Source organism: Protopterus annectens, chromosome 1.part1 (genome assembly GCF_019279795.1).
Source record: "Protopterus annectens isolate FY-2018-M chromosome 1.part1, PAN1.0, whole genome shotgun sequence".
Taxonomy (NCBI): domain Eukaryota; kingdom Metazoa; phylum Chordata; order Ceratodontiformes; family Protopteridae; genus Protopterus; species Protopterus annectens.
The window spans coordinates 496,814,705-496,834,704 of NC_056726.1; the positions used below are offsets into that span (position 1 = coordinate 496,814,705).

At 43.0% G+C, this 20,000-nt stretch overlaps 1 protein-coding gene across 1 annotated transcript in view; it reads right to left on the reverse strand.

Moving 5' to 3' along the window:
* Positions 1–20,000, reverse strand: part of ALDH8A1 (aldehyde dehydrogenase 8 family member A1) — a 660,663-nt gene that overhangs the window by 624,388 nt on the left and 16,275 nt on the right. The window lies entirely within an intron of this gene.

Consider the following 20,000-nt stretch of genomic DNA (forward strand, 5'->3'; position numbering starts at 1 on the left):
ATCAATTTCCATCTATTCTAAGGGACACTTATCATCTTTTGGAAAGTATAGATACCCTAACATTAGATGTGGCTGACCAGCGTTATTTACTTATAACATTAGATGTGAAGAATCTCTTCACAGTTATACCAAATGAGATAGGTATACAGTATGTTAGACAGTTGTTGGTTAGTGAAACCTCATTTACTAATGATAGGAACACTTTAGTTTGTCAGTTACTTGAACTTGTTTTATACAATAATGCATTCATGTTTGGAGACAAATGTTATCTGCAACAGTGGGGGGTAGCCATGGGCACCCCCTGCGCGAATACCTATGAACCTGGTATTGTACCAATGGAATAAAACGCATGTTTTTCCACATGAAATGTTTAAACATATTAAACTTTATAAGCGTTTTGTTGACGACATACTTATTGTATGGGAGGGTACTGTACAAAATTTTGATCAGTTCTTATGCTATCTAGAGACAACTACTACTTTTCTCCGATTTACAAAAGAGGTATCTAATACAAAGGCACATTTTTTAGACGTCACCCTGAATCTCACTAATAGTGGATCTATTGTGTCGTCTTTGTATAGGAAACCGGTGTGGAAAAACACTTTTTTGACCTATGACAGTATGCATCCTAGACATGTGTTCTATGGCATTGTCAAGAGTCAATTCGTGAGAATACAAAGACTATGTAGGGATGCACACTCCCTTCAGATTGAAGCAGATTTTATGGAATCTCTGTTTGTAGATAGGGGTTACCCTATAGATATGGTCAGAAGCATTAGAAATAGTGTTTTGAGGGATATTAGTTGCCTAGGCACGCCATCTCAAGCGACAAATGTTGTTATGTTGAGTCACATGAACTATAGAGATGGATATAAAACACCTGACATAGAAAATATTTTAAGATTCAACATTAAATTCACTAGTGATATTAATAATATACAGCAAGTTGTTGCACGGAACTGGAAAGTTCTAGTTTTGGACTCCCAACTAGAAGGATTGTTAGTGACAGACCAAGATTTCTATATACCAATAGTGACAACTTGAAATTGATCTTGTGTAATGATCATGTTTATATGTGTAAGTCCATTACCCCGATGACTCGGACTTCAGGCACTTACGCATGTAACAATTGTAATAGATGTGCTTATATTAGTAGAGTTCAAGATTTTCATCATCCTATTACAAAGTTTACGTTTGTTCTAGCATTTATGCCACATGTAATGAGGAACTTAGTCTATCTTGCTAACTGTCAGTCCTGTTCAGCCTTTTATGTGGGTCTGACGAAGAGAAGGTTACAGGACAGAATATACAATCACCTTTACGATATACGTAAAGGTAATGAAACCAATGCATTAGCACGACATGTTTTGGAGTATCCTTCCCATGTGTTTCATTTTAGGGTCCTACAAGTAGTGAAAGTAAACCCTAGGGGTGGTAACACAAGTAATGATTTATCCTCCGTTGAGCTAAAGTGGATCATAATGCTTGGTGCCCACCTAGCCCCAGGTTTGAATAATCAGATATCTATTAAACCTGTCCTTGAATCTAGACGCTTTTAATAAAGTCTATACATATATATTTTTCATGTATACTTTTATATTTTTGACAACACCCACTAGGTTTGTTATTTACCCTAGGACGGTGTGTTTTATACACTATGTGCCTAGTTATCATTTTTATATGTATTCATTTTTATATTTATGTTTTCATTAGTTAAATATAGCGTACTTTTATATTAGGTCTTACAGACACTTTATTGATTGTATATGGATATATTCCCTTTATAGTTTTTTATCTGGTTATATATTTTGCTTGTATTTAGGTGTGTATCTCCTTATTATATCTGTATACATCATTACGTGTTTAGGAATATATTCCTTCTTTATTAAGTACATGATGCCCTGATATGAAGATTTTTCATGCAGCTTTGCACAGCTTTCAATGCACTTTTATATTTATGTGATCTTATAGTGCTTTTTAGTGAAGTTTACCTTTAAACTAGCCTTATATATTTTAATTAATTGCTCTGTTAATTGAATGATTTCCCTTTGGAGGTATTTAAGAGCTTGTTTTTACATAATGTTGTCTGATGAAGCATGGTATTCCTGTGAAAGCGCTTACCACATTTTTAAGTCAAAATAAAGAAGGTTTTGCTTTAGCGTCAGAATTCGTTTGGATTTCTTACTTTCTGTATTGGATTTTACATCGTGGTTGGATCTTCAGTTTGTCTGCTTGATATATATATATATATATATATATATATATATATATATATATATAAATATATATATACATATGTGTAGATATGTATATATATTTACATTTATATATATATATATATATATATATATATATATATATATATATGGATATGTATATATTGATATATATATATATATATATATTTATATGTATATGTATATATATATATATATATATAGAGAGAGAGAGAGAGAGAGAGAGGGGGACATGGGGGCAGATGTATTGAAACAGGTGACTGGTGACCAAGGCATGGACACAACACCAGTGTTGATACTGCAGTACCATACCCCATTCCAAAACATGTTACCCACTAACTACCACATAGGTGGTTGCCTGCCTACCACTGGAGGTGTCAGAAGGGAACATGGGACACAGGTGCACAATAGCCTCCCCTTTGATATCCACAGTGGCACACTAGTCTTGTAATCCCTGTACATGGTACATGTCATCACAAAAGGTGTATCAGCTAGGGAAATGTAAGTCAGTGTACCCCTCTACACCTCACAATGTCCTATGCAGTATGTACCTCCCATGAGAACTACAGCAAGTGGAAAGACCACAGACATACCTAACAAAGACTGATAATGCCCTCAAACACATTCCCTATGCAGACTGACTCACAAAACCACAGCTAGAGTGCCTTGCATACTTCCTACACAGAGGTTACCACTGCTGGACATACAGAGTTATGTCACACCCATACCAGTCAGCCAACCACCATGGCAACACCTCACAATCCGTCCAGCCTACATGACCTAGGGCCCTAATCCTTGTCACCGCACTAAACAGCACATGCTGGAGGTACAGGTTCCTATACACAAATATGCCATACCCTGGACTAAACCACCCAGCATTAACAAACAAGGCTTCTTATTAGTAGATGTCATACATACCCCTGATGAATGTTATGGAGATAGGTAATATGCCCTGTGAGTCACCTCTGTGTAACCGTTTGACAGGAGCAAGTAAAATTACATTACATGTGTCCTAAAGGGCAGGGTAGCAAATGGCTAGGCTGACCTAGGCCCAGGGCCAATAGAATAGTACCTACCTATGACACAATGCACACACACATGTACTCAGTGCAATACCAGCCATGTGAGGTTGAATGAGTGTGACACTCAATGTGTGCAAGGTCTGTAAAGGTGTGACAGCTTAGAGTGAGTTTGTGTCTGTCATGGTAGTTTGTGTCCTAGGTGTGAGGCCAGAGAAAGATGTGTCAGTTATCGGGATGCAAACATAGTAGATTGGCATATGTTGTGCCATAGTTCCCTGTGTACGACTGCGGTGTCCCATTGTAGGCAGAAGCAATACATGTATGCTCAGTAAGTGGTACTGCTGTTGAATCCAGCTCACATATGAACCATTGTACTACCTGAAGTTGTAGGCCTAAACACTACAGTATGGTGTATGTTCACATTCCCTGGTATCACTGTCTGGTGTGTTTCCTGTAGTCTGCACAGATTACATACCTCATGCATAGGTATCTGCAAGTAGGGGCACACAGTACTATAAGGTACACAGTTAATGCTCACCTGTGTTGTTATACATTTGTGTGTTGTATGTATGTGTAATGTGTGTGTAATGATGCCTGTACCATATCTGCAATCACATGTGTGCTACAGGGTATGTGTGTCTACCTGGCAGCATGTATACTCTGTGACAGCAGTATGCTGGCTATATTAACAACTGTGCACATATGTCAGGTAGGGGTATGGCATCAAAGACTAGGGTGGATTACCATTGAAACTGTAAATGTGCATTGCATTGGATGACAATATTCCTCATCCATTAGCTTGATAAATACCCCCAGTGTGAGGTTGTGCATTGTATCCCAAACAGTGTGCCAAGTGCTGGTGTATACTAGTTTGTTGTATGGACTGTGGCAGGCACTGTCAGACAGTTGTGGGTTGAGCACTGATATGTAGTATTGAACATGTGTATCCCCTGATAGACAGACAGATGCTATATATGGCAGTTAAGTGATATCAGTACATTAGAATATTAAGTGTGCCACATGACTTGCTCACATATTTTTCTTTTCCTTCCAGGGCAATGGTGCATCAGCGTAACCCACCTTATACAGCAGCAGAGGAACAGGAGATCCACCAGAGCCTGGTGCAGAATTTCTCTGTGCTGTTTTCCAGGACCAGCCAGAAACAGCATGAGAGGGCAGCACTGTGGCAAGATCTCGTCCGTCGGGTAAATGACATAGGCATGCATAACCGGACATATGAGCAGGTAAGCCATCACTGCAGTGATTTAATTAGACATGTCCGGCAGCATGCATCTGATATCCACAGACAACAGCTTGCCACAGGTGGTGGGGTACCTATCCACCCCCCTCACCAGTGTGGAGGAGCTCCTCCTAAGTGTCGCGGCTCCAGGTCAACAACAACAACATCCACAAACATGTGTCATCATGGAGGCTGGAGCCACCCAGCATGTTGAAATGGAGTGTGCAGGTAACATGCCATATCTGTAGTTGACTGTTCTCTGTACTGGTAGTTTATGCATGTGTGAGATGTGTACTGTGTGTGTAGCTGTTAACCTGCCTATTCTTGTGCAAGACTGATATTCGGCGTATAATCTATACACCTGTGAAAGCCAACTGTTGTACTAGTGTACTTTATCATACTCACAGTATCAATGGCACAGTTGTGGCCACTGGCAATCACTGTCATATTTTTGCAGGTCTCTCTGGAGTGACAGCAAGAAAGCCAATCCATGCTGGTGAGTGTGTAATAACAATACTATTGCTAATGACATGTGCATGTCATATGGAGGTGTAGTCTGTGCACATGTAACACACCTATGCATAATGCATGCTGTGCATGTTTGTTGTGAGACTATGCATATCCCATTATTCTCAGTAGCTGCCTCACTCACATGCAATACACAGAGCATCACACACACATGTGGCAACACAGTACCGAACATTGGATAGGCATACCTGATACACATGTACACAACACACACATGTTTGGCATAGACACTACACCTTAGCCTGCTACACATGTCCAATTATGACACCTGCTGTATGCCCACCCTTCAGTATCCCACTTATCATCTATGCAGCACACATAATATACCTGAGGGGTAGAGGCCTATCATGTCTTTGTGCAACAGTCTTGAACAAATAATACATTCATGTTAGGGAATGCTCACTATTGGCCACCTTAAACACCCATGTAACAAGTGGCTGTGTAATTGTGGATGTAGTCATGTTACTGCACTTCAGGTACAGCATGCTAGCTGCCTGTGTGGCACACATTATTATTGTTGACTGACCACAAGATGCATGTTGATCATGGCTCATGTTACTACACCACATCCAGTTACACTGACCACAAAAGTACACATAGCAGTTATTGTGTAGCACCGTCATGTATTTTGTGTGTGTGTGTGTGTGTGTGTGTGTGTGTGTGTGTGTGTGTGTGTGTGTGTGTGTGTGTGTGCAAATATATGCACCCACAGCTTGTAACACTTGCACAACATTGTTCTGTCCTTGTACACAATGTGTCCCAGGGTGGAGCCAATCACTGAACAACTACACACAAGCATCAAGTACACGTATACTGTTATTAACAAGGGCTGTCTACACTTGCACTGCATGTTCCTGTGCAACACATAATCTGCATGCTGACACGTGTTCAGTGATGTTTTTCCTTGTGATACTGTCACCCACCCTCAAACAGTATTGTGTATGTGTTGGATTGCCGGTGTGTGTGTGTTTGTATCTGCTGGACTGAGGAGTGTGCATGTGTGCATGTGTGCCTGTGTGCCTGTGTGCCTGTGTGCTAACATTGTGTACACATTTGTAAACCGTGTTTCCTGTCTTCCTCTCACAGGTTCTGATGTTGCTCTGGTGGAGTGCAGCAGGGAACCTGAAGCCACTGCTGGGAATAGTGATAATGATGATACATGTGTAATGGCACAGGGAGGTGTGACAGGGTTTGTTGTTGGTCAGCCAATTGACACTACACAGCAGTCAACCCCATCAATGCGCACGGTCATCCTGCTGATACATCCAGTGTCACCAATGTCCTTAGCTGAGGGACAGCATACAGTAGGCATTGACCAGGATAGTGTGGTATCATTGGCACATACATCCCCTCACAGCAGCCATGGCCAGATTCCTGACATGGTACCACACAGACAGATGTCCATGGGTTCTCGTGGGAGCATCCGTGGTCGTACTGCCCCTGTCAGACGTGCCCACAGAGGTCTTTCAACCTCAGCTATGTTCCGGGCTGTAATGCAGGCACTTATGGAACGGTACACCAGACAGGGTCTGAGGGAGCTCAGAGCACATCGCACCGCTATGAATGACACTATGCGTGATGTTGCGGCTGCCATCCGTAACATCAGCGAGGTCATTGATAGACGTTGGGGGGACACATTAGATCTCTTCCACAACTACATGTCCATGAGCCAGGACAGTGCAGGACGGTTGAGGCGTCGACGATGACGTATGCCAGCAACATCATCAGCTGGCAGTCATCGCAGATGACAACAAACCCGCAGCCGCTCCCATAGTGCCAGTACCAGCCCCAGCAATGCTGGGTCTGTGCTGTCATTAGACCATCCTAGAAGACCACGTGCATGTGGCTCTGGACAGTCCCAGCAGGGACATGTGTCCAGTCAACAACCCACTGCCTCTGATGACAGTACCCAGTCTGGCTTAGTACCTGATACTGTCCATAGCACACCTGCCAAGCACAGGTACCATGTCCGTGGCCAGAGGCAGTGATCTGTATGACCTGGCAGGTACAGTCTGTGGCTGTCCACAAACACCCGTATATGGCAGCCACATTTTTTATTTATTTTATTTTATTGACTAGGTTTTATTGATCGGGTGTTCAGCGGAGGCTGTTTTTAGGATCCACCCAGGGAGATGCATTTGGAAGATGGGAGATCCCGAATGTGGGAGGAAACCGAGGGAGCGAAAGGAACCCGGAGGAAAACAGGAGAACAGAAGGCACCCCAGGCGACAAAAACAATCCACCAGAGAGAAGAACAGACTTGCTAATTTTGCGGTGACCGCGGCAACACCACACTGCGCCGCCCTATGGTGGAACTGTGTGCATGCACACACACACACATAATGCTAACACCTTGGGCTAACACATACACACACACATCGCATCAACATTGCCCCATGTTGTACTGTTGTCCCTCACTAACACACACACACACACACATACATGTCGATTGGATGTGTCAATGGCAGACTCTGGCAAACCAAGTACACACCCTGTGCATATGATGAAACTGTGCCACCTCCTGCCATCTGTAACATTGATGCAGGAACAGGATAGCATGGTGCTGATGCACAGGGTGACTACATAGCACTGTAGTAATATTATCATGTTGTTAACAGTACAGTGTAATGATATCATTGTGGGTATATCCGAGCATGCATGATGCATTAACACTATGATTGTCATTGTAGTTTTGTATACACCAGTGTTAATTCCCAAAGTGTACTGTCTGCACATGTGCCACATGGCTGTTGTGTGTACCTGTGCCTGCATGTGTTGGGGAGTGGACAGTACATGTGTGCTGTTTGCAGCACAGAGTTGCAGGTGTACATTTCTGAACAAGGTGGAGTTTTATTCTCTGCATGTAGATGCTTAGTGCACACATGGGAAGGGTGACATGCACCATGTGACACAGTATTCATACATTGTAGTTCTTATTGGTGGGCACTTTGCGTTGTACTACACATATGTTTCACCTGGGGTCACATGTATGTATGACATGATTTGACAGTATGCTGTGGGTGATACGGTTTCCAAATGTCAATGGTCTGCATTCTGGTGGTATATACAACCTACATAGCCTGACATTCAGTGGTCATTACATGGTGTCTCCTCAACTGATACACAGATGTAGGAAACCTGGTGTCAGTGATATCCCTGCAGTACTACACTATACCAGTAGCCATTCTTACTGAGCCCCACACATCCCTGGGAACAATACTCTTTGGCATATAGCAGTCTCACGTACATGCCAACACACTATGGATATGTCCATCCATGACTGCAAATGCATACACTGGCCAACAATGCATTCTACACATGACACACCTAACCACTACAAGGGTATCATGCAGACAGATACCTGTTGTCCAAGCCATGCTGTATTGCTGTAACGCAACTGTAGCATTGTCATCGGCATGTACTTAACATAGTATTCCAACAGTACCATGTAGGTGGTAGCACCCATCATGTAGAACGGGTAATGGTGTGTACATGTGGACAAGTGTTATCTTGTCTATCCTGTGATATTCACATTTCCAAAGGTATTCTGCAGTCCCTTGGTGTATCACCTAAGCAAGAAGGTGTCTGTATGCATATTGGCAACAGTTGCCATACACCTACACTGGATGTCCATCACTCACAGACTTTGCTGTGTTTTAACTTGTTTGACATATACTCCAGACATGAACCCTCACTCACATTAATCTATCAAAGCTTTCATGGGTGTGTGTCACATAGTTGGCCTAGGACACAGATCACTGCAGTAGCCTGCATTGTCACCAACATACATGTATGGCCTAAGGTCTGGGAAGCTGTGGCACATGCTGGCAAAGGTAACAACTGTATTCATATGAGGCAGGCTTCACACATAGGAACTATTAGAGGTCACAGGTACATATCTGTATGTGGCACACACATACCTGATGTGTGCATTGAAATTACTGTTATGATAATATGTCATACAATAATAAAAGCAAAACACACAACATATTGACAAACTGCTTGACAATCCCACACATGGCATTTGCAGGATTCAAACCCCTACCTAACTATGTTATGATACTTGAGAGAGACGCATTAGCACAGCACGCTATTCACTTTACTGGATGATTTCCCTTCTCCTGCTGTATTTATAGGGTGCTGACATCATCAGTCTTTCCAAAGAGGAATGTACATCTTTTACTGTGTTATCCCAGTCTTCAAAAAGGCCATTCCTTTCAAAGAGAATTGTATACATACACACCCCTGCCCCCCCCCCACACACACAGCGTTTGCAGGATTTAAACCCCTACCTAACTATGTTATGATATTTGAGAGAGACACATTAGCGCAGCGCGCTATATGCATTACTGGATGATTTGCCTTCTCCTGCTGTATTTATAGGGTGCTGACATCATCAGTCTTTCCAAAGAGGAATGTACATCTTTTACTTCCCCTCAGTATGGGGGATAACAATATCTGTGCATTAAGAGATGCCTAGTTCAGGGTCACATATGTACACTGGCACTGCCAGGTTATGATTTATACCATGCTTCATGACCACAGGACTTGTAACACACAACACAACTAGGGGGTGTCTACAACTACCATTGTGCAAAACTGCCTTTTGGTTTGGTGTGTAGTTCAGACTCCCCCCCCCCATACCCAGGAACCACACTCTGCTTTCCTGGGAACAGTGTAGGATATGAAGTTCTTCACACACACCATTCTAGTGGTTGACTTCAGGTACACGAATATTGACTGGGGATACTACTCGGGCCTCAACAACATCACCCTACAGCCACTACAATTTGTGAATCCATGTGCTATGGCACAACCAGTCACCACAGCCACAAGGGGGAATACATATTGGACCTGATCATCACCAACATGGGGACTCTATGTTCCACATCAGAGGTAGACCCCTCATTGTTAAGATCAGACCATAAACAACTTTCCCTGGACATCCATATCCCATCCCCACCCCCAGCCAAGGAAATCACTGTAAAGAATTTCTCAAAAGCAGACTTTGCACTTGTGAAGACTGGGGTGGAATACGTCTAAGGCCCCGTGCTGGAGGATAATACAGTCCAATCTGCAGAATCCTTTACAAATGCATTTGATGAGCACCTGCAAGTACGCATTGCTCATGCTATCCCAAATAAAACCAAGACTCCTCCAAAACAGGAGACCTGTCTGGTTGACCTCGGCCATATATAAGCTGTACAACAGCAGGAGGAAGCTACTACATAACAGAGCAATATCCCACAGAGGGAGGAAATCTCTGAACAGTATTGGCAAGACACTTCAATCCCTCATATAATCATCACTTGCAAGTTTTGACAGTGAACTTGACCAGGCACTACAGATAATCACAAGGCCTTCTTTAGTTATGTCAGGAATATGTGTGGAAACCCCCAGATATGCTCTGAATTGTTGCATAACAGCACAAAATATGCCAAGCCTATGGACATAGCCAGCACCCTGGCAGACAGAGTCTGCACAAACGTCCCCCCCTTACCCCCCAAAGGTACAGATGCCCATCCCAAATGAATGTAACCTCCCTGACATCACAGATGCACAGGGAAAGGTGCCCTCTCCACAGCAAATAACACAGCATATGTATGGGACCGGACGGTGTCCCAGGCTGTGTCCTACACGAGCTCTGAATAGAACTGAACACTCACATTAAGTCACTGTTCCAACTTAGCCTTACTACAGGATATGTACCCTAAGAATGGTATACAGATACCATGGTCCCACTCCACAAAGGTGGTGCCACAACAGACCACAGGAACTATCACCCCATAAGCCTGACTAGTGTGGTAGAAAAAGCTATGGAGCGTATTATCATGGAAGTCATAATCACAAACATTGTGAGCCTCCAAACACTGGATCATACACAATTCAGCTTTGTTAAGGGCAGATCTTGCCTCTTACACATAGTTCATATCTTTGAAACAGTTACTGAAGCCATGGATGAGAGCAAGGTAGTTCACACAGTCTACCTGTACCTTGCAGAAGCCTGCAACACAATACCCCACTCAGGCATCATACATATGCTTACCAGCTTAAATATCAACCCCTATATGACTAGATGTGTTGCTATCTGCCTCAGGGATGGAACCCACATGGTCAGAATTGCAGGTGCCATGTCCAATTCCAGACCAGTTACAACTGGTGTCCCACTGGGCTTAGTTCTGGGACCTGTCTTGTTCGGTATGTACTTCTCTGAGGTTCAGACTAACATGGGGGATTATGTCTAACAAACATCACAGATGACTGCTAACTGGGGGCCATAAGCGACACTGCAGCTGACACATGCTTCCTCCATAAGGGTCTCACAGAGATGGATGCTTGTTGCCAGAGCCATGGCCTCATGCTACATGCTAAGACATGCATAGTCATCCCCTTTGGGGAAAATAAGGTGCACACAAATTACCACATAAGTGGTAATCCATTAAGTACAGAAGACGTATTTACAGATATGGGGACCAACATAGATCGTAACCTCTCCTTTGCTAATCACAGTGACAGAGTCATTGCAACGACCTTTATATAGCCCTTCTTATCACATGGGGGTTTGCATGTAGATCATGGGAGGACATTGTGGCCCTCTACTAGTCACTCATCAGGCCCATGTTTGAGTACAATGCCCCTTTTCGGGTGTACCTTACCCAACACTTGCAGCAACTACAGAGACCACAACAGTACCTCCCCAAGAGGATCATGGGCTACACACAGATGTCCTATACAGCTCAACTAAAGGATCTCCAGCTCTACTCAATTGCTTAACGCCTACTCAGAGGCAATCTATGCCTGCTGTACACAGCCATGTCAAACCCAGAAGTAATGGACATGCTCCACCTCATAACATCCAAGACCCTTAGAGCTACACACCCCAGGGACTTAAACCTCAGCACAAAACTAAATAGGACATGCTGCAGGGACAGATTCATTACCCAGAGGCTCCCCTCACTCTGGAATTGAATCTCAATTAAAGTTAGACATAGCATCACAAACAACAAAAAAAGAAGAAAACGGCATCAGCCAAAAAACAACGCCAGTTCCACAAAAGGTTTAATCCAGCTTAGCGCCTCGGCATAATAGCCTTCAATGAGTACAAGTTACAAAAACACACCCACTCCAATATATACTATAATTAATTAAGCAATTACATAAATTAATCAATCAAAAAACAGAGTATTATTTAACGAGAGAACTTCTAATATTCAGAAAAACTAACAATAATGATAATAAAAACTTATAATAAACTTTTCCAGTTTATTTCTAAATTTAACAGATTAGGTGACATTGTATTATATTTCAAAATGTAAATAGTCTCTTTAAATAACAAAATATTTTTAATTAATCTATCATCTCCTTTCTTAATAAATTTTTTTTCTAAAATACAACATTCAAATAATTCAACATTACTATTATGACACTCCATAAAATGAGAAGCAATTGGACTAGTTAATACTCCTCTTTTTATATCTCTAATATGTTCTTGCATTCTAGTTTTAAATTTTCTCTTTGTCTCACCTATATAATACAATTTACATGGACATCTAATGCAGTAAATAACCCCTACAGACTTGCAAGAAAAATTATTATTAGGTCTAAATAAAATTCCATTAATATTATCAAAATATAATTTTACATATTTACATATACTACAATGGCCGCAAATACTAGTACCAAATATATCTAAATTATGATACACCTTGTCAGAGGGAGAAATATAATAAGTTTTTATTAATTTATCAGATAGATTTTGACCACTTTTAAAGGATATTTTAGGAATAGTTGGAAAAAGTTTATAAAGATTTTTATCTGAAATCAAGAATTTCCAAAAATATTTAATAATATCCCAAATTCTATTACTACATACATTATAAATAGTAACAAAATAAATATCTTGTATTTCTTGAGTAGAAGCTTTTAGACATTTATTATTCCCACTAATAACATTAACTTTATTAACATAGGGGGAAAAATTACAATCTTCTCTATTATTATTAATCATAAATTTATTAACGTTTCTACAATTATTTTTATCCAATAGTTTATTAATACATGAATTTAATATTTCCATACTATATCCTCTTTTTAAGAACATAATAATACAGTCATAAATATTTTTTTCTAAATCTAATTCGTTGTTACATAATCTAGATAATCTAATAATTTCTCCATAAGGTAAAGCAGAAAAAGTGTGTGGAGGGTGACAACTAGTTCCATATAGGAACTGGTTACCATCAATAAATTTGCGGTACACCGTGGTATAAATCTGATCACCTACCACTCCAGATAATAAAATATCTAAATAATGAACTTTACTGCCGAACTGCAAACCATCAAAGTGTAAATTATATCTATTATTGTTAAGATCTGAAAAAAACTCATAAATGTATTCACTACCACCTCTACAAAGAAAAATCAAATCATCTATATAGCAGTAGTATAACAAAACATGATTTTTATAAAATTTATTGGTATACACATACTCCAACTCAAACTTACCCATAAAGAGGTTTGCATACATGGGGGCAAAAGATGCCCCCATAGCAGTACCTTTTAATTGGTGGTAAATAACTTGATTAAAACTAAAAAAATTGTTAGAAAGACAAAAGGAAGTCAAGTCCATTATAAAATGGGTGGTAGGATTATCGCCTAAAAAATAAAATAATGCCTGCAATCCGTCTGAGTGTTTGATGTTAGTGTATAAAAGTTAGACATAGCCCCTCGCCAACCCTCTTCCAGCAAAATCCAGCCGCATGGATGGGAAATTGCAAATTCACCCCTGGGATCTCCACTGTGTCCCTGCTTGACAGAGGCACAGCAAACTAGCCTTAAAGGGTGCTTTCTGTGACCTACTTTACAGTGGCACAGTAGGCTACTCTACTGGGGAGGTGGATGCCAAATACACTCTGGCTAGGCTTATGAATTCCCTAGGGCAGACAGCCTAGTATCGACCTCTGCACCTGTGTTTATGTTCGGGATACACAATATTTGTTGCTGATATTGTTTGCAGGTCTTTATTGCCGTAGCTTTCCCAGTTTCTATGAACAACTTGTGTATCTGCGGACCATGTTTCATCATGACAGGGTTCCAGTATATTAATGTATGTGTCTGTTGTCACTTAACTGTGTGCACAGGGCGGATTGCAGGATTGTGGGAGGTTCCTGGCTTAACACATACAACTGCCAGATATGTGTGGCCGACTGCTATACTCAGACATGGCCCGAGTGTGTGAGCATTCCCAGTTCAGGCTTTCCATGGTTTGTTGCCTGACATATGTCTCATTTATCCAAGTGTGTGAGCATGCCCAGTGTGACCTTTCCATATGTTGTGATCTGAAGTCCACTACATTTGTGGTTGTGTGTGAACATGACCAATATTGACATTTATACTGTGTGTGTTGGAAGTCATGTTGTGTTCTTACTGCCAGACTCCTTTGTGTCATAACTCAACAGGGATTATGCTGTGCCTGCAGGGTTTCCATAGGATAGTTTGCAAAGACTTGTCAACATTCTTTCATACTGGCTGACCACTGCAATACTGTCATGGTGTAGTGGTTCAGTACTTTGACTATGATGCATAGTATCCAGGGTTTGAGTCCCATCACTGCTTTAAATACTCATACTTAGCAGACCAGACTGGTTAAGGGCCAGTTGGGCAAATATGAGCATGTTGCATTTTGTTCAGCTATGGCCTACTTAAACCAGGCTTGTCCAACATTGCTGTGTATTCACCAACTTGGGTGGACATTGCCAAACATTACTCCACATTGACCACAGTTGTACTAGTTGGTGTGTGTGATTCTGTTCATAGGTTCATAGGGTCATACTAGGCTATCTGCCCTAGGGCATTTATAATCCTAGCCAGAGTGTGTTTGGCTTTCAACACACATTTTACCTGGAGTTTGCCATGACATTTTTCAAGGTTAGTATACTGTGCCTCTGTCTAACAGTGACATAGAAGTGATACCCAGGGTAAACCTACAATCTCCCATCCACTCATCAAGATTCCTCTTGAAGTGAGTCAATGAGGGACTCTGGCTAACCTGGAGTGGGAGTTTACTCAAGAGTGGAGGGAGCCTCTGGGTTATGAATCTGTCACTCCAGCATGTCCTATTTATTTCAGTCTTGAGGTTCAGGTCTCTTGAGCGTGTAGCTTGATAGTATTCGGATTTACCAAGGTGCAGTATGTCCATTGATTCCAGGTCAGACATGGCTTTATACATCAGGCAAAGATCGCCGCTGGGCAGGCGGTATGCCACTGAGTGGAGCTGCAGTTTCTTTAACTGGGCAGCAAATGGCATCTGTTTGAGACCTTTGATCCTCCTGGTGAGGTACTTTTGGGGTCTTTCCAGTTGCTGCAGGTGTCTGATAAGGTACATCCCACAAGGGACATTGTACTCAATTATGGGCCTGATGAGGGATGAGTCAAGAGACACGATGACCTCCCCTGATCCAGATGTGAATACCTTCATGATTAGGTGGGCTATATGAAATGTTTTTCTAACCACTTTGGCCACGTGGTTTTCGAATGAGAGATTGCTATCAACTTGGGTCCCCAGGTCCCTTATCACTTCTAAAGTACTTAATGGGTTACCACCTATGTGGTAATTTGTGGGCACTTCGTTTTTGCCAAAGGGGATGACTATACACTTTTTTGCGTTTAGCTTGAGGACATGGCTCTGGCACCAGTTGTCTGTTTCTATGAGGCCCTTTTGTAGGATGCTTGTGTCAGCTGGAGGGTCGATTATGGCACCCAGTTTGCAGTCATCTGCAAACTTGTTCAGCCACAGTCCTTCTGTGTTGGCCTGTACCTCCGAGAAACATATACCAAACAAGGGAGGTCCCAGGACTGAGCCTTGTGGGATGCCACTTGTAGCTGGTTTGGAGTCTGACATGGCTCCAGCATTTCTGACCATGTGGGTTCTGTCCTTGAGCCAGTTTGCAACACATCTAGTGACATAGGGGTTTATATTGAAGCTGGTGAGCTTATCTATAATGACCAAGTGGGGTATTGTATGGAAGGCTTTTGCGAGGTCCTGGTAGGCTGTGTGGACCACCTTCCCCTCGTCAATGGCCTTGGTGACTGTTTCAAATGACTCAACCAGGTTTAAGAGGCAGGATCTGCCCTTAACAAAGCCAAACTGGGTAGGATCCAGTGTCTGTAGGTCCCCAATATCTTTATTTCTGAGGTCCATGATGATCCTTTCCATAGTTTTGCAGACCAAGCTAGTTAGGCTTCTGCGGCGATAGTTTGCAGTATCCATTGAAGCACCACCTTTGTGGAGAGGGACCACTGTTGCTGTACACTGCTCTTTGGGTACATATCCTGTAGTAAGGCTGAGATTGAACAGTGGTTTTATGTTTGTGTTCAATTTTTCTTGGGGTTCATGTTGGACACAGCCCAGGACACCGTCTGGTCCCATTGATGCTGTGTGTTTTGCTTTGGAGAGGCTGGCTGTTACCTGAGCATCTGAGATGTCAGGGGGCCAGCACTCTGCTGGGATAGATATTTGCCCTTTTGGTGACGAGGGGGGGGAGAAGTTTGCACTGAACCTGTCAGCTCGGATGTTGGCAATGTCTGTGGGTTTGGTGTATTGTTTGTCATTTTGGACTAATTCTGAGCATATCTGGGAATTCCCACCCAGTTTCCTACCATAACTAAAGAAAGCCTTGCGATTATCCTTAGTGTCCTGTACAATTTTTATCTCAAATCTGGCCTTAGACGACTTTATGTGTGGCCATAGTTTTTTAATAATACTGATCGGAGATGCCTTCCCTTTTTGGGATTTTGCTCTATCATATAGTAGCTTCCTCCTTGTATTGTATGGTTTGTTTATGGCTGGGGTCCACCAGACAGGATGCCTGCCTTTGGAGGATTGGGTCTTGGTTTTATTTGGGATTGCATGATCCATGCATTCCTGAAGGTGTTCATAGAATGTGTTTATAAAGGGTTCTGAGGTCTGGGCCGTATTTTCCACAGGCACAGGGGCTGTGAAAGATTCCACCTCGGTTTTGAGGAGTGTGAAATTTGCTTTAGAGAAAAGCTTTTCACTGTGGTTTTCTGGGCATGGGCTGGGGTCAGGATGTGAATATCCAGTGAGATTACTCTATGGTCTGATCTTACCAGTGAGATACACTTCTGTTCTTGGGCATAGTTGAAGTCGCCCAATATAATGGTGTTTGGGGAGACCTTCATATTTTCATGTGTTCTCCAGTCGGCCAAGTGTGGTTCCTAGGTTTAGGAGGGTGGTCTGTAGCAGGCTATGAACTGGAAGGCAGTTTTACCCACTGTTAGTTGCACATGGATAGTCTCTGATGCTTCATGCTGTGCCACCAACCTGGGGGTGTGGGTATCTTTGACAAATATTGATACTCACCCTCCTTTTGTAGTTTGTTCCATGTTTTGGGGCTGTAAAGCATGGTATGAGGTGTAACCTGTTAGTGCTAGGGTGCTTTTGGGAGCCTTGAACCAGGTTTCTGTTACTGCACAGATATCAACATTCCCCATGCTGAGGAGAGTTTGGAGTGCATGCATCTTGCGGTTTAGACTTCTGGCGTTGAGTAGCACTACTTCTAGTTTCTTATCCCTTGTGATACCTATGGAGGAAAGGCCAGGGGTGACAGGTGAAAGCCGTCCCTAGCGAAGCATCATGTCTTGTCGAGCATGTCATCCCAGGCTGACAGGCATTGGATCCCCTTTGACTGACACCAATATTTAAGCCAATTGTTGTAATTGATCATCTTGTCTTCATATTGTGGCATCATGCTTGGTGAGGGTAGGATGATACTCAAGGTCATCAAGTTTGCGTATACTACATGGTGGTAAATGCTGTTTAGCACTACCTTGCATTGCTTAACACATGGCAATCATGCCTCAGGTGACGCTGCAGGGCTGCCTATGTCGGATGCACATACTACACTCCCTGTACATGTTTGAAAGCAGGTTGTGTCAACTTAGGCATCCCTTTCACTATATGTGGGAGTCAGAGAGGTATCATTTCCAGGGTTCCTACTGAGCCAGTGTATGTGCTATGCGTTGCCTCTTTGCCAAGGTCAAGGCATACTGGGCACACCTCCTTCTGCCTACTGGGGCAGGCTCAGGTTGTTCCTCCTCCAAGTCACGCTCTGCCTGTGATGGCCTTGGCAATGGTGGGGGGCTGTTTGGCCCAGGCCTATGCTGGTCCTGCTGCAGCTGTTTTCACAGAATCATATTATGTAGCATAGCACATACCATGACAATTTGGGTACATGTAGTTGGTGAGTATTGCAAGACTCCACCAGATGTGTCCAGGCAACGGAACCATGACTTGAGCAGCCCAAACACACGCTCGATTATATTTCGTGTTTGTGTGTGTGCCTCATTATGGCGTTCCTGTTCAGGTGTGTGTGCGTTTCTGATGGGTGTCATCAGCCACGGCTCCAGTGCATAGCCAGCATCCCCCACTAGGTGACCATGTGGGATGTCCCCATTGGCAAATGTCTGGTACAGCTGCGTCAGATGCCAGATATGGGAATCATGGTAGCTTCCAGGGCAGCCAGCACACACATTCATTATTATGCCCTGGGCATCACACAGTTGATGGAGGGGAAGCCCTTGCGGTTAATGTAGGCCCTACCCCGCTCACCGGCTGGTGCTTTGATGCGTATATGCGTGCAGTCTATTGCATCCACTACCTCAGGGTATTCTGTTATTTGCTGGAAGAGGCGCATATTGCTGGCCAATACCTCACGGGAATTGGGGAAATATACATGTGCTGACATGGCATCCAGGAACTTGTGCAGTACCCTGGATGTTGATGCCTGTGATATCCCCATCATATCACCAGTTGGTCTCTGGAATGTACCTGTTGCTAGTATTCTTAGGCCAACACATACCTTGGTTTCCACTGGGATGGGTTCCCCTCTGTTGGTTCTGTGTGTGAGGCGTGGCCTGCACAGCTCAACAATTTGCTGCAGGAGGTCTCTGTCCACTCTATAGCGCTCCACTATCTCCAGCTCATGTAACCCCTAGTAGGTGACCCTGGGCCTGTACACTCTTCTCAGTCTCCTCACTGTGGGTTGTCCAACAGCATTTGCATTGTCACCACCTTCAGCATGTTGCATATGTCACCTTATAACAGCAATGGCAGCCCCTAGCATTTTTTGTCCGAGTGAAGCTTTTTCGGTTTTCACTTCTAGTAGCTTACTCCAGTGTTGAAGTGTCTCTTGAGAGAAACACACTGCACTGTTGTTTGCAGAGTTTTAAGTGCTGGGCTGGGCTAGTGTTCTGCATGTGTAATTGCCTGATTCTGATTGTTTTCACCTGCAAGCTCTGCTAGTACTCCCTGGTAGCTTCCTACTATTTGTTGTGCTTCCTTTTTCCTTTCTGTTTCCTCGGGGGCAGCACTGTGCACATAAGCGCAAACACGCGCACACCAGCTCACACACGCACACACATGCTTAGACGGACTAAAACTTGCTTATTCGGGTGACAACGCGCACACACCAGCGCATACGCGCTTACAGGTCTTTAAACAGCCCTATACATGCTTACTCCGGGTTAAACGCACGCACTCACGCTTCCACGCATGCACTCTGTTTTACTCGGGTTTATGGGCGCTCACATGCGCGCATACCCACTCAGCAAGAAACTTTGGTGTTATCCACAGTATACACCTTCCATTTCTTGGCTTTCCTTGGCCTACCTGTTGACACACCTCTTTCCATGATGTCTAACTGACAGCTAACACATGACACTCTGCTCCAATGAGTTTCACTACTTTCATACATACCCCCTTGTGATGTCACCTATCTCCTACTCTGTTACTCCCCATATCCTACTCCTACACTCCACTGACTGTGCTCATTTGCTATGTAAAAGTGTGATTCACTATCCTAACACTCATTTACATAGGATTGCCTACTAATGCTTGGTTACATGTCTTAGACTGGGCTTCTCCCCTTAGCAACCCCTACTCGGTGGCCATGT